We start from the raw sequence: 26,236 nt of genomic DNA on the forward strand, positions 1-26,236 counted from the left end.
ATCTCTTTTACAAGAGTCCTGGTCTGAACAGCAACAGTAAAAGTTTCTCAGGAACAGACAACCAACTTAAACAAGACTTAAAACAATCTGCAATCACATCAAGACAATGAACTGACCTGTGTTCAGTTACATGTGCATTCAGTGGTCGAATAGTCCTTTTTTTTTATCTTATATTCTCAGGGGTGGAGGTAACGAATTACAACTACTCAAATTACAAAATTATTAAAGTAAGTAAGCCATCTTTTTGCAGGGTACTTGTACTTTTATTTTTTCCATGCTGTAATTTAACTCATATCTAAGTATGCATTACCACCTTGTAATCTACTTAGTACTCAGTAATGATTTTAAAAGTAACTGACTACAATTTGATTTCATATCTAAACCTTTCATCATCTGCATTTTTGCTATCTGATGATCACAAACGGACCAATGAAAACCCTGACATACAGACAAAGAAGACAAAACTCTGCAGCAGGCCCGGGTTTGGTACCAGTAGCTTTACGTGAAACTAATGTCTAATGTAACTGTACTTGTATTTGAATATACCGATTCCCAGTGCTCTTTCCCCTACAGTCCATACTTTTAAAATAACTAAGTTCAAGGTTTCTCTGTAGCTCGCAGCAAGCTGAGGGTGCAAAAACTTCAAAAGCAGCATGTTGCCCTGTTCCCAGACTTTAGCAATTCACTTGGTGGCTATTAAGTGTAATTGTTATCAATAGCAAAGATAACCATATTCATACATATTGTATGAACGTGAAATATTCCTTTAACACTACTACCACGCTCGGAGCCCTCACTGGGCCGTGTCCAGCATTCTGTCCCTTCCTCGCCCATCTGCCGCTACTTTATTCTGAAGTGTTGATTGGCAGCGTTTACTACAACCTAGCAGCCAAAAACACTCGTATTCGCACTCTAACTCCGATTTGTGAATGCATGAAAACACACACATTTACATGCAAACACAGACGCAGACAAACTCCTTTATTGCGCAGAGATGCTGAAGTGCAAAGACAGCAGGAGACAGCTGCAAGTCGACAAGCTGAATAATGAATCTGACTACCTCCCGAGCTGCTCTTCACCTCTCCTAAGACTATCAGTCTTGACCTCTAGTTCCCTCTCCGTCTCCATCTAATAGTGGCTGAGTGCAGACTTGGACAAAACGAAAAAAAGACTGACTGGTGCTTCTTGGGGAAGAGGGAAATCTCTCTTATTCTCTGCCTCCCCCCCTCTCCACGGTGTTTCTGTGTGAATAGGAGGCCCCTGTGAGCCTCGGGCGAGAACAGATGAATTGAGAGGCTTTTAATTTGCTGCAGACAGAACAGAACAGAGTCCATTTAATTCTGCCAGCAGAGGCCATGTCGGCAAAATGCTGACAATATTCTTTATCTGGTCCAAACACACTGGAAAAGTGTGAGTCACTCCAATTACAGGCATTATCAGCAGCACTGTTCCACCAAATGGATGGAGAGAGAGCGAGTATGAAGAGAGGGGTTAGAGGGAAGAGAAATGAACAGAGTGGAAAGAAAGTGAGGGGTGAGGGAACATAGAGTGGGTGAGGAAGATAATGAGCAAGGGGTAAAAGGGGAGAGAAAAAAGCCCAAGGAAGTAAAATCAGAAGAGAAAGGATGGAGTTTGAGCGGCTTCAGCTCTAACCCCGAACATGTCCCAATCTGTCCCTCTCTTCTCTCTTCTTTTTGTTCTCTGAATTCGTTCTTCTCCTTCTAGCTGTGAAGTCTTTCAGGCAGCATCTGGAGCTTGTGTTTAAGAAAGGCGGTTTGTTAATCCTCGACTTGGACCAGGACAGAAGCCGTCCAGAAACCAACCCCCCCCCCCCCCCCTCACTGCCTTTCACCCAGAAAATAACAGCTTTTATTCTACAACTACAAAAAGCAAAAAAAGATTCGAAGACGCGCTGCTGCGGTTAAACATTGAGCGTTTAATCCAAAACATATCAAGGAAAAAACTGTGAGATGAGTTTTGAGTTCATGTTCTCGCTGCTAAATTGCTCCTATGAGAGCGCTACTCACTTAGTTCAAGAAGTCCAACTCATCCAACCATTGCAAGCGAGAAACAGCCACAAGTCTGCTGGTGAGAATGAACAAAAAAAAAATTTAAAAAAAGAGGCCGTGAAGCTGAGAATTAAAAATCTGCTGCTGCACCGCTCTCCAGACTTCTCCGGGGCTCCAGACATATGGTCCTTTTCTCCTTGGAGAGTCGTGGAAGAGTTCTACATCTAAGCTACCATCCCTGGAGGCGAGAACAAGTTAATTTCTCAAATGTCCATGTCTAGCTTCAGCTGTACAAATCCCCTGCCTCATACATACACACACAGAGAGCGACAACACGAAGGGAAGAGCAGCGCCATCAAAAGCCATCGTGAACGCTGTAGTGGCGGTTTGACCTGGAATCGGCGCGCGAGCTAAAAGTAGCAGCGGAGCGGAGACGTGAACGTGGCTTAGTGTGTCTGGATTTAGACAGCAATCTGAAGCCAGAGCAGAGGAGACCCGAGGAGAGAGGAACGAGCTGTAAATTGGACGTCCGTAAATGGGGCGCTGCCAACAAGCGCGAGTGGGTGATGTGAGGATCTGCCTCTGTGTGTGTGTGTGTGTGTGTGCTCTACTGTATGTGTGTGTGTGTGACTCGATAAACAGGATGCTGCCAACAGGAGCTTAATGCCCAGAAATCATCTGCAGCTACAGTAAAGTCTGCCAGGCGACAGGAAAGAAAAAAGAAAGAAAGAGAGAAAAGGAGAAGGAGGGAGGGAGGGAGGGAGGTGGGGAGATGGTGGGGGTGATGCTGGCTCTCTCTCTCTGGCCTCTCCCCCCTCTCTCTCCCACCTCCCACTCCCAGGGTAATTGTGTTCTGTCCATCAGGCTCAGAGTTAGATTAGTGGCTCCACTCATTCAGTTCTCCTGCCATCTCAATAATGAATAATCATAGAGACCACCTCCGCACTACTTTTCTCACTACCTGTGCTCTGTCCATCTTCTGCCTCCTCCCCGTGCTTCCTCCACCCCCCACCTCCCCCTTCAACCTTTGTACCCGGACGCCATCGCGGAGGCCTTATCAGCGACACATTTCTCCTCTGAGCTGTACGAGTTGATGAATAACCACCAAACCAACTGTGTACCAAAGGTTATTCCATGTTACACTCTGTCATGGTTCAGATGTCTGAATGGCAAATCTTTTCTTTCAACCACATTAACGATCAGACGTAATCAAGCGCCGGTTTTGGGCGCGCTGATGGTTTAACGCACCTTGAAATGTCAACTGATAGTTTCTAGCAAACCAAAGGGAGAAAGAAATGTCAATAAAAGACCATTCAATCCGAAGAAAACAAACATTTACCTCAACTAAGGATATTAAATCTTGAGACCTACCAGTTTCTGATCTGCAGCCGCTAAAACACAGTGTCCAGACAATCCTGGCAGTCTGAGCAACTCAGTGACAGACGAAGGGCGAGGAGCAATGAGAGTGAGCGTCACGGAAGAGAGCGGGAGGAAGGATGAAAGATCAGCTCGGGGAGGTTAGAGGACAAGATGCACCAATGAGTGAATGAGTTGATATACAGCGACAACATGAACGGTGGGTGAAAGTACAGTCACACCCAGGTATCACACAGAAGTGCAGTGTCATTCATCTTAATCTCACATCTGTCAAGGGATTAGCATACGACAAGACATGACTGATAGATGGATGGGGATGATTACATCGATCTAAAGTGCAAAACAAAACTGTGCAGGACGGTTTATTATACAGGAAAAACAGTTTTTTTCCATAAGCAAACAACAGCAATGTTACTGATCAGTAAGAGATTAATGATTGAAAGCTTATATGGCATATAAAATAATAAAACAATGCTTCCCCCTTGATGAGAGCTTTATCTAACTAATTGGGGTAATCATTCTGCCACTCAAAACACTGCTGCTCTGTCTGTCTGTCTTCCAATAGCCAAACAAGATTCAGAAGATTAAGCATAATAATTCTGCTTGGCTAACATGAAACTAAACATCCAAGACATTAAAAACACATACAAAAACCAAAATGGGCTAGTTCTGTATAAGGAGTACAACTAAATCTCTTGTCAACAGACTACAAAAATGTAGTCTGGGATCAGAGGTGAGCCATATGTACAGTCTGTACACCATTAATGTAATAGAAGTCTAAAACATTGGGGTTGTGAACTGTTGGCTCGGAAAAACAAGCAATCTGAAGATGTTATCTTGACTTTTGGAAATTCGAATTGGTTATTTTCACTATTTTCATTTTTTTCCATTTTCAACGCCAAATAATTTAGATAATTAATCAGAATAATCAAACTAATAATTAAACTAATCACTAGTTGCAGCCTTCCAAAACAAGCTCAATAGCAACGACTTAACACATCAAACACAGCTCTGATATAGCTGTTGGCGAGTGATGAGGGAAAACCAAGAACAAAGAAATGAAGAAAACTCCAAACCACAGAAACTCTTACATCACATCAAAGCTTCAAAGCCGTAGTACACTGCTTAAAGCTGAACATAGTGAGACATGGCTGAGGGTCATCATGGGTCAATGCTTACTGACATATCATGGCCTTTGGCCAAAAGGGCCTTTCTGACACTGATCTGAAGAGCCATCGCACTCCCACACCACATCAGCTGTGCTGGATTTCACACAATTCTTATTGAGGTTGAAGCAAGAAAAAAAAAAATGTGACTTCAGTGGCTACATCTCTACCACACCCAAACAACACCTCAAAATAGTTTTTGCAGCTGTCTGGTAGATAAAGCACCAGCTATTGCAGCACGCAGGCCTACAGGTCTATGAGAAGAGCAGTGCAGCTAGTTCAGCAGGCAGTCAGCCAGGCCACCAGCCAGCACAACAGCACACTGCAGGAGGGAAACATGGAAACACAGAGCTGCTCTAGGTGCTCCACATGGCTCCCTGCCTGCCTGCCTGCCTGGATGACTACAAGGAACATTCAGAGGCCTCAACAGGAAAAGGTAAACACACACACACACACACACATGCACACACACTTTCCCACCCACAATCTCCTGCCAGAAATAGGATACCCCACAAGATGACAGACTCACGTGAACATGCGGAGCGCAAATTAACACAAAAACATGCGCGCACACATACAGACGCGCACACCTCGCATCGTCTTCACCTAACCTATTTACAGACACGGGGCTGCAGAAATCAAAGCGCTGCGCTCTCTGTGGGGAATTCCTCCTTTCTCATGTTTTAAGGGGAAATAGATGAAAACGAATCTCATTCTCCCTGCACCTCCCCTGTGAGTGTGTGTGTGTGTGTGTGTGTGTGTGTGTGTGTCTCCTCTGCCTTGCTAATGTGCTAAAATGTAAATTGGTCCTACTCAACAATGTGTGTGAGGCAGAGTGGAAGCTGCAGCTTTGCTGACAGACTGTGGATATGCCTTTATTAACAAACCGGCACTCTGATTCCAGTTTCTGTGTGTCTGTCTGTCCGATCTCGTCGCTGCCTCCTTTAATATCGCTCTGTCATTCTACTACATCGACCCACATCATTCTCATCTTCCCTATTAACACATGTAAAACACATTTGCTGTACTCCAGCATTGCATTTACTGATAATTTGGAAACTTGTGGTCATCACACACTTGCAGACCTGATGCATGTTATTCCTCATTCCCACTGCTTGATTTTATATCTCTCTAAGAATAATTCAGTGATTTATGGTTCCATGTTGAGCCTTTGTATACAAATAAATACCATTTCTTCATGTTTACTTATTCAATTGTACATATCAGCAGTGGGTGAATTAATGAATACATGAAATACAGGAAATGACACAGTAACGAAGAGGATTGCAGGTTTTGTAAGTGCCCCTGCTCACACTGACAGCTTCCACAATCTGCACTGATGCAACCAGTGTGTCCCCAGCAGCTCTTAAGCCAGGGGTCGCTCTTTGCTCTCAAAAAACCCATCAGCACTGAGCTGCAGTCCATCGTGCCGCTTGCCTGTTAAAAGTGTCCACTCAACATGATTTAGATCCCCCCACAGCTCCTCTGGACCCCAATCAGCAGAGCCTAAAGTGAGTGATGGATTCGCTACATCTGTGGAGTGGAAGAGAAGAGAGGAGAGGAGGATTCTGGTGCATAAAAATAGAGCCGGAGCCAGGCGGAGCAGGAGACTGAGACTTAATGAGGGATGCAATCATCAATTATTCAAAACACTTAATCATGGTGTCGCGCAACACTGTTGCACAAACATACACGTGCACACACACAGCCAGGGAGACGCACGCGCACACACAGACGTAGCACTTTTCAAACTGTGCCTCTAAAGGCAGACGCACAGAGATGGAGAGATGGATGAGAGAGAAATAAAGATACAGGAGACGACGACTGTTGCTTCACTGTGTGTCTGAAGCGTTTACTACTGACACAGAAAATAGAGTACAGTGCTGGAGTAAACATTACATAATCCAGGAGCAACCTCAGACACGTAAACATGCGTCTGCAACATGGAAATTTTAATCCATCCATCATCTGTGCAGTGTCACACTGGGGAGCTGGAGCCCACCGCAGCTCACACAGGATGTAAGGCGGGATGCAACTGGGACAGGTCGCCAGTCCGTCACAAGAAATAGGAACCATCATTCACACTCACATTCACAACTACTGACAGGTCTTTTTCCATTCTAACCTGCATGTCTTTGGACTGTTAAAGGAAACTGGAACAGCCAAAGAAAAGCAAAGCACACAGGGGGACCACACTGGATGAATCAGACTGAAGTGATATTTTGTTTCTTTCATTCACTGATTCATCGATTCTATCAGATTGTTCATGTTAGCCCATTTCTTGTTGGAAACTGGGTAGGGCTGAGCAATATGGCCTTAAATCATAATATAATATATTACATTAATATAATATTTTAAGGCAATATCAAGTAGGGCTGCACGATATTGGAAACACATGGAAAACATCCATAAAAACTCTTAAATTGGACCAAATTATTCAATAATTGACCGACTTCCTGTGTAGATTAGTCTTGGTAAATGAGTGTTATTTTTCCTTTTGTATAAAACTGTAAAAAAGTTATGAGAGTCCACATTGTACATCCTGCAACGTGACTTTTGTGCATGGACACACTGTGATGTTGATGCTAAAATGATATATTGTGCAGCCCTAATATCAAGATGCATCCTCAAAAGTACTTCATAAATGCCAGGACTGGATGAAAAAATATACATTGCGACAATATGGATGACTATTGGTACTTTCACAAAACTCAGAGCTCGCACATGTCATTAACGACTCTATCAGGACACTCCCACACAGAGTTTAAAAGCCTGCAACTCTCCTCCAGTTAGTTCGAACTGAGGAAGCCTCTTGGATGAGAGGTGAAATGTCTTCAAGAAACTGAAACGAGTCCAGTTGCCTATGATACAGCACTTAGAAAATAATCTCATATCACAACAACAATATAATATCAATATACTTCCCTATAGATGGAGTTATTGTGCTTTGTTTAACCCCAAAGAATCGGTAGCGAGTGACGTTTCTGTCCTGCTGACTTCATTTCATTCAACATGGAAGCTGTGGCACGCAGACTGACCTTTAAAGTGATGGGCCACACTAACACCTTTTGTTTGTCAATGTCACTCTAAAGATCGTAGCTCCACAGCAATCTGACCTGATGTTACCTCACATAAAAAAAGGGAAAAAGAAACCACCGGTAGCTGATCTGTAATCCTTATCGACAGATGCCCCGAGTCGAGGTATCAGGAGAGGAAATGTTTGATTGGTGCATCCTTTGCCCAGTCCCAGACTCCACAAACACAATCAGCTCGAATGAAAAGGATAACACAAACAGACACACATGTACAGCACTTATACCCTACAAGTGTGCGGGGCTGGTTAGGAGCAGCTCATGGGAATGTTTGAGTTCTTCTGAGAGTAAAATACTACAGCTCTGCTCAGTTTCTGTTCATGCTTTAAAGCAGCGATGGAAAGACGAGATATAGAGAAGAGGAAGAGCTGGGTGGCAGAGGAACGGAGTAGGTAGTGACTAAGAGAAGTAAAGGAAGCTTTAGGCTAAACCTTCAACAATAACAGCCCCGAACTTCTTTACTTGTAAGCCGCTGGCGAACCCTGCCTGAGCAGCTCGCTCACATCTGGAGAAGCCAACGGGTGAGCTTTATGGATGGCTTCACACTCTGTCAGTCCGTCTGCGCCGCGCCTCCGTCCTCTGAGCGCAGAGGGAATGTCTAGGTTAAATCTACCAAATTCAACCCTTGGGAGAAATCCCCGAGGGAATACAAGTACATCTTCTCCCCGGCCCTCCCTGTGCAGCCTCCTGCCACCAGCGGCCATCAGTCAGTCACACTTCCTGCCTCCTGCCCGTGTGTCTAATCGCCCACGCACACTGTCACAGTCGCCTGCCCTGCCAGTTAAAACACAGACAGCCAAACAAAATCAATCTTTACTGAGTGTCCGTGTTTAATAAGGCCCTGTTGTTTCTTATGGACTCTGACAACATGATCAGCCCCCGCACCACTTCACACACACACACACACACACACACACGCACACACACACACACACACACAGGGGAGTAACTACAGCAGCAATGTGCAGCACAATAAGCTACATATTTAACACGTTCTTGCAATAGACTTTATATTTGTTTGCTATACAACTAGTTGGCTGTATAATCACACACACACACACACACACACACACACACACACACACACACACACACACACACACACACACACACACACACGCACACACACTCTCCAAGCCCAGATAAAGCCTGCACCCTCTGATGTCATCAGCAGCCTCAGAGTGAATCACCATGGGATTGTCAGACTCAGGACAAGATTTGCATAATTTCCATTTGTGAATTCCAAACTCTTTGAACTTTGCGCAAACATATCCAGCCAAACACACACACACACACACACGCACACACACACACAGACACACACATAAACACCATGGCAATGTGCAAAAAAAGGGCATGCTACATGTGAAGCCTGTGAAAGTTCCTGGAGGTGAAACTTTGTGCCAGCTCTTGAAATAGCCCCTTTTAGCACCCTACGGTCTACTGGACTGCCGGTCTGTCTGAACTCTCACAGAGAGTAGAGGGGCTATTGGCACTCACTTCCCTGTGGGGCTCCCAGTCAATACAAACCTCTCAAAACTCAGAAAAGGCTGTGTCCGTTTTTCAGTGTGTGTGTGAGAGAGAGAGCGAGAGACGGGGGACGGAGGGGGGGGCGACTTAAAATTCAATAGCTGTTTTTCCATCTCAATGACGTCATTTGTTCCAGACATGCATTAGTTGTAAATACACTTTGGCGCAGCTACGCAGACACACACACATACGCATACACACCGCATCAGTGCGGTACATCCGTGCTTGTGTGTGTGTGTGTGTCTGTATGTATGTGTATGCGGTGTAGGTAATGATGGTGTGCTAAAGCAGAGTCCCACCCCGACAGGGCCCAGCCTCTCAGTGCCATCCATCATAGTGGAGCTGCTAATGATACCAATACATACACCAGCACAGAGAGGACCGGGGGAGCTGGGGGGGGAGAGGTGCGTGTGAAAGCAAAAAGGAGGACGGGTATAGAGGAGGAAGAGGAGGAGAGAGAGCCAGAGAGGAAGATAGTTGTGTGGGAAAGTAATAGAGGCAGCTGGGATTAAAAGAGACAAAGAACAACAAGAATTTCACTGTTATTACCGTACGCTAGGTTATTTTATGTACAAAATCCCTGTCATGCCAATAAAGCTAATTTGAATTTGCATTCTAGAGAAAGACTAGAGGGGGGAGGAGGAGGAGGAGGAAGGGGAAGGGGAAGAGAGCTGGTAGAGAAGAGGCAACCAGCATGAAGAGGGAAGGAAATGTGCTGTCACAGGCTGAGGAGTGAAAGACTATCTGTGTGACTGGAATAGGCAATCTGATTCTCCCAGCCCTCCTCGGCTCTCTCTCAAACACACACACAAACACACACACACACACACACACACACACACTACTGCCCACTGCCAAACACACAGAGAAGCTCATTGCATCTGAGCAGATTAATATTAAAGGCCAGTGCATGCTGCTTGTTTGACGTCCCAGGAACAAGACACAAGTCTGCACTTCTAGAGATTGTGTTTTATTTTTAGAGATGGCTTTATGGATAACTCTGAGACTGCTCCCCGTCTGTGAGATAGACGGGATTAAACTTAAACACGGACATCAAGGAGAAGTAGTCGTATTTTCAGCATTTTTGCCAGTGAAAAAAACGTGGCTTTTTTTTCCCATCTAACTGATGAGATGTGGTTAAACTTGGCAGAATTTTGGTAAACACTCATTAGTCATCATTAACTTCTCATGAAATGTCACGTTCTCCTCCTGCAACAATAGAGCGACGGAGCAAGACAGAAAATGCATTCACAGAAAAATGAAGGTTGGAGTAGTTCTATTAAAAACAAGCAGAATAACCCGAGGATCCCTTTGGTTTGATTTAATGAATAAAAAACTAGAAAATCTGAGAGAAAAGTTAGTTATTAATGAGGTGTTTTAATACTGCAATTTTGGAAAATTTCAAGCATTCTTAAAGAGCTTTTCAAAGCACCATAAACGATCTCTATAAAACCATTTGACCGTGTTGCTGTAAAAGAACATTTAAAGGGTTCTTTAACTTAGTGCTACAGCCTATAAAGTGCATTTTTTTTCACCCTGTCGTTTGTGATTATACCTGCTCTCTAATTGAGAATCTCTCATCAATGTCAACCGACCGCAGACTAAAGTGTAACCCCTAACAGCACAATCCAAAGCCCAGACCAAATTCATCTTTTAATGCAAAAGCTGTATATTCCAGACTTCCTTTAGCTCATTCAGAATTCAGCCACATCTGTTAGAGAAAGCGACCGAGACAGAAATGGCTGTGGCGCTTCTTTTTTTTTCTTCTCATCTTATTCCCAAGACACATCATCCTCTTCACTTCCTGGAGCAAGATGAAGGCCAGCGGGGCTGTGAAATTAGCCTATCAGATGCCTCCACCAGCTAAAGGAGGACTCTGAATATGCTAATAGACGGGAGATTAAGATACGTAGCTGGGGGCACCACCGCATGCACACACACACACACACACACACACACACACACACACACACACACACACACACACACACACAGACTAAAACCTTTTATTCTATGATTATAGAGGACTAAATTATAATGGTATATCTCAAGAGCAGAGAGCGCTTTGGAGAATGTTATAGTGTCTTTGATGAGGATACGGGTAATGAAGAGGGTTTTTTTCTTGTGTGAGGCTGAACAAAAAAAAAGAGAGAGACATAAAAAAGAAAAAGAGATAAAAAAAGATGTGTGTGCGTGCGTGTAATGATATACAGAGAACCTAGAGAGGCGCACTAGATTACACTGGACTGTATCTGCTGCAGGCAGAGGACACAGGTGAGGAAATCCCTCCCTCTCTTGCCTCAGCCCTACTCCCTTGTTACCATGGCGTTACACAAACAGGTACAGCCTGACCTGACAGCCTGGAGATTGACCTCGCCCCCCCAATCTTCCTTTTCCTCCATCTCCTCTAACAACCGGCCCGTGAAAAATATCATCCCTCCCTTCCCTTTGTCTCCCCTCCGCTGTGTTTCTCTCTCGGCCTGATTGCTCATCTTTCTTCATTGCTCTGCCTGCCTCTCTCCCAGGGCTCGCCATCTGTACAGTAACAGGTGTGCTGTGTATGTGACTGATGTGTTTGTTACCTGTAGCGCTGCCTGCAGCCACAGCCTGCACGGAGAATAGCTGCCTCTGCCTAGACATCTCCTGACCTACTCGCTCCCACTCTGCTCTCCGTCTCTTCTCCTCTTCCCTCTGCGTCTCCTTCAGATGGCGGCGGGACGAGGAGAGGAGCGCTGTAATGAGTCGGGGAGGCAGCAAGCTGTCGTGTATTTGTATGTGTTTGTATACGTTTGTACCAGCCGCGCTGTGGTGGCACGTTCACCGTGGTGGAGTTTGGTTAATTAGTCCCACCAGTCTGTGTGAGTGTGCGTGTACATTTCAGCAAGTATGGGTGTGTGTGTGTGTGTGTGGTCCGCTGGCTCATCTCATTAGTCTCACAGGTGAGTGATTAAACGCTCTGCAACACCTGGAAGTGTTCCTCCTCTCCTCCATCCCTCCCCTCTCTGCTGTTGTCTTAATTTACAGCTACACCCCTGAGAACTCCCCCGGCCAAGTCGCAACACACTCCACAGGATGGTGACACGCACACCTTGCGACACACACATCATCACTTACAGCCGTACCTCGCTCCAGAGCCTTTTCCAGACAGTCTGTAACATTTCTGGGTCCATCCATCTACTAAACTAATGGCTTTTGGGTTTCAAACATAACTCTCCATTATGTAAATGTTTCGGAAGGACTCTATTAAAATATACCTGCGCCAGCTGCAGCTCAGCAGGGACGTCGAAGGGGTTGGCAGTTCAACCATAGTGTCCTTGAGCAAGACGCTGAAACCCAAATGCTCCAAGTGGTGAGAGCATTGCGGCAGATTGTGAAGAACTTGGATCAACATGCTGGAAAGGCACTCGCACAATATTCGGTACAGTATGTGGTAAGTGAGAGACAGCAGTGGCACCTTCCATATCCATATGCATGTTCTCTTACAGGCTGCACCAGGGAAGGATTTTAAACGTATTTTGCAGCTGAAGCTTTAATTAACACCCATGGCGAGCACCAGGGATGTCTGACCCCAGTTCGCAATACCTTCCTTAAAAACATCTTTCATCATTTCCATCATTTGTTACACAGAATGCAGAATGCTGCCTATTTCCTGCAGCGCCCAACAGGTTTTGACCCTGATTTAACACGTACCGTCTCACATGTTGTCTGTGAAGTGATTTGCTATTCATACTGTAAGCAGCAAAAGTCAGGATACAGACTGTCTGAAGATTATTGCACGATTCAAAATATGATTTTTTCCCCTCCTTCACCCTGCATTGCAGGGGAGAAAATAATCAATAACAACACATTTTTACACAGGGATCTTTTGTGAGAAAAATCTCGTCAGAACTTAAAAGTGGCACATCCACAGAATTTCTTGGTCTATTAACCTTGTGCTGCTGTAGCTTTTACATTAATGTGACTGCATTCAATTCGGACTTAAAGGGAAATTCCAGCATTTTTAGCATTTCTTACAACATCAGGGAGATGACTCCCACAGAGACAGAGCTTTTTGCTAAATAATGAGATCTGTTTTCTTACCAGTCTCGTTCAAGGAGAAGTCTCGCTCTGAACTCTTGCGAGAGGTGAGTTGTTGCAGGACCACAGCAGTGAAAACGCGAATCAAAGAGTTGGAGAGAGTAGTTTAGAGTTCGCCTAGAGGAAAGTCACGTCAGGCTGACTATTTAACTGATTTTGACAGTCAAGATGAGGCAACAACTGAGAAGAAGAACTCATCTTAAGAGAATTCAAAGCGAGACTTCTCCTTGAATGAGACTTGTTTTTGGTTACAAGTCAAAGGAGCCAGAGGATTACATTGCAGACATTGCAGCTGTGTCACGACTGCCAGCTGAGGCGATCTGCTGGACCACTTCCAAAGGTTTTGGTAAGTTTTAATCATTTACACAGCTTAACATGTAAACACAGGGCCCAGGTTTAAAAAATAAAGGAATTTCCCTTTAAGCCCTGATGGAGGTGTTAAAAAACATTTAAAACTACATTTACATGATGAGAGGATGTCCAAAAGAAGCTTACAGAGCCACTATAGCATATGAAGGAAATGATTTAAAGAGATGAGAGGGAAGAGGGAGACCTCCACTGGGCTACAGATGGAGATGGAGACACTGGAGATGGGCACTGAATCATATTGCCAGTCATACACCCAAACATCCAGCCAGAGCACCAGTTGCTCGAACATATATTGAATCAATCACCTAGAATCACAGCAAGAGGCAGCATGTTGTAGAGAAAACCATATAGAAAGCCGAAGCTCCACCCAGTCAGTCATTTAATAAACCATGAAGGCAGCCACAGCAGCAGGCAGGCAGTCATACGGCCTGCTGTGATATTATTATTTCGTGTGTGTGTGTGTGCGTGTGTCCCTGAGGGCTGAGATGTGATGGATGCCAGCGGTGTAGGTAATAAATTGCGGAGGTCAATCCAGTCCGGTGAAGAGGTCCACTCTCGGGGAAGGCCACCTGATAGACAACACGAGCCTCAAATATTCCCCTCAGCAAACATTTCCATTCATTCCTCCGGCCTCCGTTTATCAGACTGGGGATCATTAAGTTGTTCTCTCAAGAGAGCTCTGGTCCAAGGCAGCGTGAGGGGATCACAGTAAGAACTCATTTGAGGGGCAATTTACAGCAAAGGCCAAGGTAAGAGTCTGTTTTCTCCTGGCGAGCGGAGAGTCTCCGGAGAGAGGGAGGGAGTGGGAAAGGTGAGACAGTGGACTCATCCCCGGCTCTAAAACCCATTAGACATCCACACAAACGCATGAGGGCACATGCACACACCAGGTGGCAGGGAGCAGGCGAGGGCCGGGCATCACAGCAGCAGGTAGTATGACTAATAACAGCAGAGCTCACTGAGGCACACCAGGCAATCACAACCATTTCTCACCTCACTTCTCCCCGTCTTTCACTTCCTGCTGCTCCTTCTTTATTCCTCCCTATGTCATCCACATGTTTCCACACTTCTTCCTCTTACCGGGTGGCTCCATTTTTAAACACACACCTCAAATAGCACCTTATTTTTTCTGACCTAACTTTTTATGTCACTTTCCATTTTTTTTTTGTTGAAGGACGCAGGATACTCTTAATGGCTTCTGGAGCACTTCACTGCTTTATGGCGTGGAAAAGTTGCTTAAAGCACATACTTCTTATAGACACGCTGCCTGCTGAAGAGAACAGTCCTTCCATGCCTGGTCTGCCGACTTACACTCATAACGTCGCATGGGAAAATATGGGAAGGGAAGATAAATGAAGAACAGACTCTCCTCGCTATAGAAGTATTTTCTTTACAGTGCAGCTGGCTGAGGCAGTGTGAAGCTGCAAAGTCCAGGGAAAAAAAGCATGTGCGCCATTTGAAATCATACACACATCAAATATGGCAGTCCAGTCATCCACATCGTATTATCAACTTCAAAATAAGCCCTCGACAAATATTTCTGTCAGCTCCAGCCATGCTATTATGGGCGTGTGTGATTGAAACCATCAAATCAGTTCACAGTCATTTAATCTTGCCGCTCTCAGATCTTGCCTATTCCATTAATCCGGCTTCACGTGCGCGCACATGCACACGCAAACGCAAGCACAGTGAGCATGGCCCCATGGTTGAATGGGTGGTCTTTTAACACCCTCGTTCCCAAAGATTACTTATCACACTCATCAGCCCCGAGACTGCTATGGATAGAGAGCAATTGTTATCCGAACGCATATCCAGCTAATTGAAGGCTGTCTATTTTAATGCTCAGATATAGAAGGGGGGGACGCGGCATGCAAGTGTGTGTGAGCGTGTGTGTGTGTGTGAGAGAGAGAGAGAGAGGGAGGGAGCTATAGGTCATGGCCTAAGGGTAAGGGGGCCATCAAAAGCACTTTTATAATGAAAAAAAATAATTTACCCTTCAGTTATATGTCCGCTTCATTGCTTGAGGATGTGTGTGTGTGTGTGTGTGTGTGTGTGTGTGTGTGTGTGTGACCAGCAGCCCAGTAGAGTGTGTCAGTGTAGTAGATGCTCAGTGGAACTCGATCAAGGAGCACAAATGACCTGAGAGCAGGTGATTGAATCCTCCATTCGTCCTTAAAGAGGACCCCTGACTGAGAGGCTGACCACCCACACCCACACGCACGCACGCACACACACACACACACACACACACACACACACACACACACACACACACACACACACACACGTAGAAACAGAGAGAGACAGAGAGAGAGGATGCTGGATCCTTGAATCTGCTGAATGTGCTTTCAATCCACATTTATTGGCAATACCTATCTGATGTTTCCAGTGCCTGGTTTGAAGGCTAAAGGTACTTCCAGCAGCAACATTGTTTATGTTGACAATGAATAATAGACTCTCTGTTACAGCCCTGATTTTTTAAAAGGTTGGGATGCTATTTACTTTGTAAATTAACAGACCAGAATCAAATCATTTGAAAACAAACTGTGTACCAACAATGATTATACAAAGTGTTCCCGAGCCCATGTCGTAAAATCTTTTGTCCCAACGCGTTTGAACGTGTTGCTTGCATTAAAGTCAGAACAAGCATATATTTACAAAAATCAATGCCGTTGATGAGGTAAAACCTTAAATGTATTGTCTTTGCACTGTTCAATTGAGTATATATCAAGAAGGACTGGAAAATGATAATCTGGTTTATTTGTGTTTTACACAGCATCCCAGTTTTTTGGAATCAGGGTTATAGATAACAGGTTTGATAGTACTAGCAGTCCCGCTGTGAGTCAACACCCAAATCTGCCGTTCCAAACAAATCTCAGCCACCATTAACTCACGGATTCGATTCGACAGTTGGACACACCAGAACCATGCCAGTTCATATAAAAACACTTCCAGCACTGTAGCTAGTTCTTCACCATGTGACCGGAGTGAAATCTTGGCGAGCCGAAGGAAACAAACGGCCAGAGACAGATTAATAGTAAGCCAAAGACACCCACTTGTTCTCATACTTAGTGGGTCACTCCAACAACACAACACCAGTAAACATTGGACTTGAACAGGAGGAGAGAAGGCGGACTCTGATGGGATGTTCGCACTGCTCTGTTTCTGCTGGAGGCAACTGGAAATTGTTTGCTAACAACCACAGGCTTAGCTACGAGGACTTGATAAGCTGATATGTTATCAAAGCTCCTTACTGTGAGGTTTGTTTGGGGTCTTCTATCCACTGGTAGTCAAAAAATTGCCTAATGCAGCTTTAAGCTACTTTAGGCTTTCATAAATGAGTGTTGAAGCTGTATTTTATTTCCTATGAATGCTTGTCTCATAAATACATCCTCACTAGCGCTAAAGCTCCACTTGTACAGCTCAATCTAAAGCACAAAGCCACGCTAACTAGCTCTGGGCTGATTTGAGCTGAAAATTCCCAGCGGTTAAGCGAGGACTGATTTATTTTATCTTTATTCCTAATGTGTATTTATGTGTCTGCGGGTCAAATCCTCTTACACAACTGCCAGTCAACAGCATTGAAAAGGGGAAGCAAAATGAAAATACTGGTACTGTAGGGATTTATGTGGGGTCATTAGGGAGGTGCTGATTGTGTGTAAGAATGCATTAACAACATTTTATATAAATGTATTCATGAAACTGAACTGGAAAAATGTAATACAAATCATCCTTTCAAGCCAGTTATGGACATGCTTAAGAACATACAGCAACAGCTGGCCAGAGTACTGTAGATGTGACTATGAGTCCATGAGTAGATCATGCTTATGGATTCTGGTTTTCATCTATGGAGCTACATGGGATTATTTTATATTAGTAAGTCATTCCATATATTTTCTGCTCTCAGGAAAACTATACAAATGTTGTTCAAGGGCAGGGAAGAGCTGTTTAATTGATTGGCAGCACAGTGTGGTGATGCTGGTAGGTCTCCATAATTCTTCAACATGATCAAATGGTGATTTCCTTTAGTGAAACTGCCCGTGACTCACCCAATAAAACCACAAACTGGAGCTGAAGAGCTCTCCCACTGCAAACCTCCAAAACCTGGAGCAATGGTATGAAGGAAGCCTTAATGAATTATAGTAATTCCCAGTGGGATGCAAAATAAAATTTGGTGAAAGTTGGACAATTCTGATCATCATTGCTGGTAAAATATACTTTTGTTGCACTCACTGCAGCCACTCTCTCTCTCTCTCTCTCTGTCTCTCAGCGGTGGCTGCAGCAGACTGACCTTTGCACAGCGGGTCCACAAACTGGCCTACAGAGACACTGACTGGAAAGATGACAGACTGCAGTCAATCTACTTCCCTCACTTCCCTCTAAATGTGCACAAGTGTGTGCGTTCATACACTAAAGCTTTGACGACTCAGCACGGAGGATAAATGACCGGGGCTGAGCAGTGACATGGCTACTCGCAGCTCTGCAGCATTACTGACATTGAGAAGCTTCAATAAAAACTCACCTCGGCCTAAACCTCCTCTGAGCTCATCTTCTATGCCTCAGTTCATTTTCATCTCATACACAAGCATTTTTCTATTACACGTCTGTAGGGGAAAACAGAAATGGCATCATTTAATAAGTTTAGTGTTGAATTAGTATTTTTTAATGCCACAGTTACAAAATGTGCTCTACTTTGGTAAAAGATCAGTCACAGGTGGAGCACAGTAAGCAAGAAACTAAAAAGAAAAACACTACAACCGAGGCTCCGACTGTTGCTTTAATGCTGCATGAAATAACGAAGCTCATTTTGATCATTTTTATGTTTCTACCTTAATTGAAACTTAACTTGCTTTATGAGATGAGCAGATTTCATGACCCGTGAAGCCACATTAAACTCCACTCTGTGATCACAAAAGTGCTTGGGTGCAACACTCAAGTGCTGAGCGCCATGAGCTCAAGCACACAAAGTTTGTTGATGAGTGTATGTGTGTTGGTGCGCGGCTCAAAGTGTGAGCTCAGCAGACTGAATGCAGCAGCAATCTGGGCGCCTACCCGCTCCTCTGAGCCCAGCGAGCGCTGTACGAGCCAGGGACCAGACGCTCCAGGGAGGCAGCTCACGGTGCGGTTCCGGCCCAGAGACAGCTCTTCTGTCCTGGACACAGATGCCAGACTCAGCCCCTCTCCCTCCTGCTTTAACAGATGTTTGGCACACAGAGCAGTCCTATCATTGTCTGCGAAAGGACTGAATTAGGTTACTAGCACGCTGTCTGTCAAAACGAGACGGGGTCAGACCGGCGATGTCACTTCCACACGACCGAGACGACTGCCGCAAAGCTCCTGCCATGCACTAAGTTACCATACTGTGAGACATCACCGTGGATTAGGTGCAGTGAAGACAAAAGCTAATGATGGATATTGAATTGTGGCTAATCTTTACAAACAGAGAGGGTAAGGGAGAGACAAAGGGGGAGAATCACGGGACAGTTAAAAATTCATTAGTGAGCCGCGACGGAAAAGCACAGATGGAGAGAAAGCTTGAGAGACGAAGAAAGAAAGAAAGAAAGAAAGAGGGAGAGAAATATAAAGAGGAAATCCTCTGAGGAAAACATCGTTCCGTTCCCTTCTCCGTCTATTTCTCCGTCTAACTTTGTTGCAGTCTCACAGTGAGTGTGGAAGCCAGTGGAGCCGTTCCACAGGGAAGTGTAGCTTACAACCCCCCAGCAAAACTGAGAGCCCGTTGCCTTTCTCCCTACATGCATTCATTATCTAATGTGTGCATTGAATAAAGAATATGGGACAAAACCAGGCATCTCCATTCCTTTGTAGAGAGCTGGATCAAAGGCCGGGAACACAAATTAAAATGTAATTCATGATTGCTTTGTTTGCAGGCTTTTCTCTCCAGCACCTAAAATGTCACAAGAAGCATGTAATACTGCAGGGGCACTGTACATCACTGGCGTGTGTGTGTGTGTGTGTGTGGGTGTGTGTGTGTGTGTGTGCATGTGACGTTTGAGGAGGGGGGTGGTCAGGGATCTTGACTTCTGGGGAAATGAGAATGTAAGGCGTTGAATTAATTGAAGTGTTAATGTGCTGTGACTCCAGTGTGGTGCATGCATCTTTGTGTGTGTGTGTGTGTGTGTGTGTGTGTGTGCCTTTACCTCCTGCAAATGTCTGCTCTAAAGTGCTTTTGTTTGCTGTGAAAACTCATTACCAAAGTGAACACCTTTGCGATTTCACCCCAAAGTGGTGCTCACTGGAGAGGGAAAAGACCAGAAGGACCAGATGTGTACAGCAGGATGTAAGAGAAAATGGATGAAAATGTGATAATGATGATGTGAAGTACTAATGGTGATGGTGAATGCGAGCAAGAAAAAAAAAAGGGAAGAACTCAAGAGTCTCAGTTCCATAATCAACATCTCATTTGAAACAAGAGGATCCCCGAAGCAACGCTACGAGCAGAAAAAGATGGAAGGAGAGGAGAGGGAAGTGAGAGAAAGAAAGATGGAGGGAGGGAGAGGTATAGAGATGCTGAGAGGAGCAGAGGCAGAAGGAACGTAGCAGAGATGGAGAGAGGACACACAGAAAGGACACTGAGGGTAAACATATGGAGCGGCGATACAGAGAAGCAAAGGGCTGGATCATTATTTTCATTTCCAGACTGAAAGTGAATGAACAAATGTGGTAAACAGCACACATCCATTAACTCTGTAACTGTCTGACGGTCTCAAGGTCCATCTTGGTCTCCAACACACCTGTTGTATGTTCAGAATTGCTGCTTGCTTGTTATTGTCCAATTCCTCCTTAGTGATGCATAAACAGCACATCATATAACTTATATACCTAATCCAGGGGCCCGGACTGCAACCATTTAGACACATTTGACGACTATTTTTGGAGACAGGGCGACTACATTTATATCCAGAAGCACTTGTGCGACTTGCAAATATGCCCCCCATGATTTCTTAAAATCATAATTCATCATGTCTAACTCCAGGAGAAGCGTTCTGTGTGTAATTTCTTGCCATGGTAGCCACAGCATAAAAAAAAAATCACACTGGATCAATCATCTGATCCACATTTGTCTCCTGCAATTTTCAGTATGGAGCACCGGTGCTACAAGTGGAAAAAGTTAGTTAGGAGTCCTGCTAATATCTTAACTATATACAGCACGTCATTGTATTTATCTGTTTATACCATTTGACAGCCACAGTACAGTCTAAAGCTGGAGAAGTCGAGCAGCAAAAGCAGGGCACGCCAAACCCACGCAGGAGTCTTTTTGCCGTCAAACATACGGCCAGAGAAAAGTGTGTGTGTGTGTGTATGTGTGCACACGCTGTTGTTGTGTCTGCAGATGCTAATCCCAGTGGTGTGGACAGATTGCGAGTGTTTTTAAGAAGATTACAGATTACAGCTGGCAGAGGCAGATTAGCTGGCAGCTTGATCCGCACCTCTGGATGGACAGCCCTGTTCTCTCACAGCCCCCTTCTGTGGGTGTGTGTGTGTGTGCGCACATGTAACACGCTTTACTGTGCCTGTTGGTATTCAAGAGGGAATCGTGATTGGTGGTAATGGCAGTTCTGTGCACATCCGTGTGTCTTAATGTTTGCGTGTGTGTGATGAATACTGATTTGCACACATCCCATTCCCCTTACAGTGAATAAAGACCGGGAAATAGTGTGCATACGTACACACATGCTACCACTGGGCTGTAAGGATATTCTCGATGCCAATTACATCTGAGAGAATGTCTCTCACACACACACACACACACACACACACACACACACGCACACATGCACATGCACACACAGCACGTGGATCAATGGGAAGGGCAGCCAGCCAAGAGCCAGTCAATTCTGCCTCTATCCTTTCTCTGTTAACAGAGGAACCCCGACTGAAGAAATTGTAGTATTTAACATGTTACAGCCTGTTTAAAATACTTCAGTAGAGCGGGTCTGAAGTTCACTTATTCTTATTTTCTGTTCTTTTATTACCGTTTTCCCTATGGGCTGGATGGATCATCTGTCTGGTTGATTATTCAGGGCCAATATTCAGCATTGTTCCTATTATAGTATCAGTGTTTCTCGTGTCTGATTGGAAAAAATGCACTACTTTGGCTCTAATGCAGCATCCTTTCTCTGTTAGTGGTCACCGCTCTGTGACCTCAGTGACTACGTTTACATGCACACCATACTCCTGTATTAATAGGAATAATGACAATATTCTGATTGCGTAGGTTTCATGTAAACACCTTATTCCCATTGTCATAACCTGATTAAGATCATTTTCTGATTAGTAAAAACTCAAATAATACCCCTCTGGAAGTGGTACAGGGGCACTACATTATGTCAGGTGTCGTAACCCTTACAATCATTAGGCACAGTTTATTGAATGAGCCTTGCAACATGCGGAAATTTTCTCTCCACTCTGTATCCGTGAACTCTACCCACTACTCTTTCCCACCAGTCCTGGCTCAGTGTCCACAACACTATCAGATGTTGCGAGTAATATCCAATCAGCACTGAATAATTGGAATTTGCAAAGTAACTACTGGCTAAAGTTATCAAATAAATTGCGTATGAAGATGAATTAAGTAGCAGAAAATGAAAATACTTAAGCAAAGTACCTCAAAACTGTACATAAGTACACTACTTGAGTAAACTGTAGTTGGTTACATGCGACCACTGGTTATTGTCACCTTTGAGACTGACATTTATATTTACTGTAAATGTAAATCGGTTCCAAGTTATCGTTTTCCTGGATTACTAATAATAAGTATCGGTCGACCCTAGTTTTTCATTGACTCAGGTGTACATTTACAAAGGATTGAGGGCTTTGCAGCATTAGCTAAGACGAAAACTCATGAGTCAGAGCTGTGCTGAGACACCAACAGTGCACTGGACCCAACTTACAGAGGTGGAGGGAGAAAATGTAGCATGAAAAAAGGCCTGAGGAGGAGAAGAAGATGGGCACAGTTGATTGCATGTTTGATAAAGGACACAAAAAATTCACCTGCTGATGGGGAGGACAGGTTTGTAGAGCTCTCTGTAAGAGTGCAAACTGCTTGGGAGAAGGTCAAATATGAACTGCATTTACACAGTAGTTCACCTTTGAAATACAAATTTTAATTTCAGTGGTATCTGCTTTTGAAATATTCACCCAGGAGCTGACCAAAATGGCACCTCAGTGTACGGCTTCACTGCTAAAAGAAAAACTGTAGCAGACCCAAGAATGTATCTTCTTTATGGAAGTGCACATAACAAACAAAATGGACCCAAAGGCAAGTTAACCTGGATCTGAAATGGCGCAAAAAAGGGACTAGGAATCTAAATCTGGAGTCGTGCCGTTGCTGTCAAGTTAAATAAAGAAAGAAAGTAATAAAGGCGGAGAACTTGTCGAACGTTAGTTATCTTCTCTCGCAAGTTTAATTCCACCGCAGCTGCCGGCTCATTTGTTTCACCACAGCTGATTTACAGAAAATACCACTGAGACACAGCCAGCGTGCAGTCGAGGAGGTAACTTGAATAGGCTGTCAATTTATTGTAATGTTGAATTGTATCCATAGCAACAAGTGTCACTGGGGTGCCTCAGCAAAGTAGGTGGCAGTGAGAATGATAAGGTTACAGTACAGCTGGTGTACACAGGCTACAGGAGGAACGGTCCTACTGGCTGATATAAATGAAGTATGTGTTGTTCCCTGTCTGGTCGAGTGGAAGCTCATTTGGACCTGGCTTGAACTGGACCCAGATTGGGTCGGTTCCTCTGGCTTGTTCCAGTACCCCAGAGGCCACCACGCTTCGGTGCGCTCAACGGCCACTCTTACTTTTAAGGGGCTGTGAGTCAAACTTTACTCAGAACACAGTTACAAAAAAACGCTGTGAGCTTGATGTAATTTCCCCTCGCAGGTGGTGGTGCTTTATTTTTTACAGCTTGTCGTTTTAATGCTGACATTTACGTGGTGTCAGATGAGTTTCTGTGCAGCGAAAAACTACTCCGAGTAAAAAGAAGGCTTCCCACATATCAGGAGGTACATCACGTCTCCAACTGAGATACAAATTCAGAGTTACAAGCTTACGTTGGCAAAAGCTGTTAAAAGCTTTAAAGGAAGTGGAGCAGTAAGCTCTGGGTTCCAATGGTTTCCTAAAGGCAGGACTACACAGTCTAAAAGAGCTCTTTTCTGCTTAAGATTTAGTCCAACGCTCAATCAAACAGCATTGTCTACCATTATACAGTTCGCAGACACAAGACCTACTATGCTGCATGGGAAAAAAAACATAAATTGCAAGAGGCAGGCTGGGTTGTGGAAAGTGACAGAGAATGAGCGAAAGTAAAAAAGGGGAGGCTGCTGAGACAGAGCAGACGGAGATGAGGACTGAAAGAGGGAGAAAGAGACCCTTCAACAGACTTTTCTTTCAGTTTCCACACAATACTCTGAGTCGCCTGCTGGGCCCATACAGGCAGAAGTAAGAGGCCTGTTTGGCAGGAGTGGAAAATCCTTAATTGGTAAAAGTAGCAGCACTAGAACACAAATGCAATCAAAAATAAAACGTGCTGCATTCAAATCTCACTTCTACAGCTGAAAGCAAATACGTTACAGCTGCAAAGACTTTATCACAAAAAGTACTTATTACGAGGGATTACTGATGCATCCACTGGATAAGATGTGTTAAAGTACTTTTAAAACGTTGGGTAGTTTTCGTTGTCGAGGGTTTCACGGATAAAATCTGAATCTTCTGAGTACCAAGTACAGTTTTTCCACTTGACATGCAAGTACAATGAAGCTACAGAGTCAGAAACAACAATTATTACACATACACACACATTCAGGCGACCGGGTTGCACCTTGTGCATGTGAGTGACACAGATTTTACATCTGTAACAAAACCACAAATACTCACTGAGCAGTGATTTGATTGCAAACTGAGCCCCATTTTAAACATGTAGACAGGATACAACCTCTGCACACCACTCGCAGGTCCAGCCACATATATGTATATTTATATAGCTGATGCAGGCTGCATGTGTGCAGACAGATGGGGAGGGTCTGCAGAGCACCACAGCCTCATGATTAATGCGGCTTTTAGCTGCAGCGGAGCCCGGGCCCCCCCAAAGCAAACTGACCGGGTCGCCCCATTCAACTGTCCTCCTTCCCTCTGTCGCTCTCTCATCCCCCCCCCCCCCATCAACCCACAAACCCAGTGACTGAGAACCAGAACCAGCCTCCACACCACTGACTCTATCCCCACACCAACACTTCCAGCATCCGTGTAACCTCCACTCTCACTGTGCTGCGCGTCTCACTTCATTTCACTTCACTCCCATGGTGAGCCAACCCTCCCCACACAACACACGCCAGGGACATTATCCTAACCCCTGGAATAAAGTACATCATGTGTGTGTTGCCATGCACCTGTAAGGAGTGAAATGGCACAAAAAACATTAGAATAAGTGCAGTAACTTTAGTCACATCAAATATAATGAGGTTACTACAAAGTCAGCATCGACTCTATACCAGAGACAAGCAACCCTTGTTCCTGAGATGTCTTTCTCTGAGGGGGGGGGACATCAAACAAGGAGAACAGCAAGAATATTTCTGGTGACTAAGGGAATAAAACTTGACGGTTTTTATCACTTTGTAGGGTAAAAAAAAAAGAAAGAAAGATGAATAATCTGCTGCTAAATCTCAGATAGAAGGACACGCAGGGGAGACAGATGCCAAATGCAGCAAAGCACTGTCTTTCCTCCCGCCTAACACACTCACACACACACACACACACACACACACACACAGTCCCTGACCACTATGTTTCAGAGAGGGGGTCACTCCCCCGCACCGGCCCGACACGCACACACACATGCGCCCACACTAAAATCCCGATGCACCACCAGCACCAGCAGCAGCAGCAGCAGCGGCAATAGATAATTCATTGCAGTGAGCAGTGAATCCACAGGCTCCTCTCTCCAAGGTCCGACAAACACCAACTTACACACACACACACACACACACACACACCGATGAGGGGGGGGGAGAAAAAAAAGTAGACTCGTGCACAGCGGCGGGACCCCACATCCGCGCAGGCTTGTTTGCACTGGCGCACTTACCTTTGCACTACAGCGAGAATGAGCACAGTTAGTTCCCATTTTGTGAAAAGGCTTTAGAATCCATTCAGTCCGCGTGTATCTCCTCCTGGTTTATTCAGACATCCACAGTGTGTTTCAGCAGGGAGAGTAATCCAGTTTTCCATCCCGGGGAGAGCGCTCGCAGGCTTCGTTACATCTTTTTCCACAATCCCCACAAAACTATGCCAGTGCTTCTTTCAGCGCGTTTTCTCTCTCTCTCTCTCTCTCTCTCTCTCTCGCTCTCCCCCTCCTCGCTCCTCTGCCCCCTCTTCTTTCCTCTCCCTCTCTCTCCCTCTCTGAGGTTGCCTGGTTACCTCTTTCTGTAGGCTGGTTCAGACCGCCGGCCGGCAGCCAATCACGAGGCCGGGTTCCGCTTAACCCCTGCGCTGCTGAACTGTCCTGATTTCTTCAGCTTTCAAGGAGTGGGAGCGGGGAGAGGGGGGAGGGAGGGAGGGAGGAGGGTGGAGAGGAAGAGGAAAAGCACTGGGTGATGGTG

The 26,236-nt window shown here is 44.9% G+C and overlaps 1 protein-coding gene across 4 annotated transcripts in view; it reads right to left on the reverse strand.

The window, feature by feature from the left end:
* The window catches only part of dab1a (DAB adaptor protein 1a), a 76,269-nt gene extending 50,245 nt beyond the window's left edge, over positions 1-26,024 (reverse strand). For 3 of the 4 annotated variants that reach the window (XM_084355417.1, XM_084355416.1, XM_084355415.1), the window contains exon 1: positions 25,723-26,023. The gene's annotated coding sequence lies outside the window, so the exon portion shown is untranslated. Of the gene's footprint in view, positions 1-25,722 lie in introns of all 4 variants that reach the window. The other variant, XM_084355414.1, reaches the window with a different exon arrangement.
* Positions 26,025-26,236: the final 212 nt, after the last annotated feature.

The sequence above is a fragment of the Pagrus pagrus genome, assembly GCF_965226575.1.
Source record: "Pagrus pagrus genome assembly, chromosome: 6".
NCBI lineage: Eukaryota > Metazoa > Chordata > Actinopteri > Spariformes > Sparidae > Pagrus > Pagrus pagrus.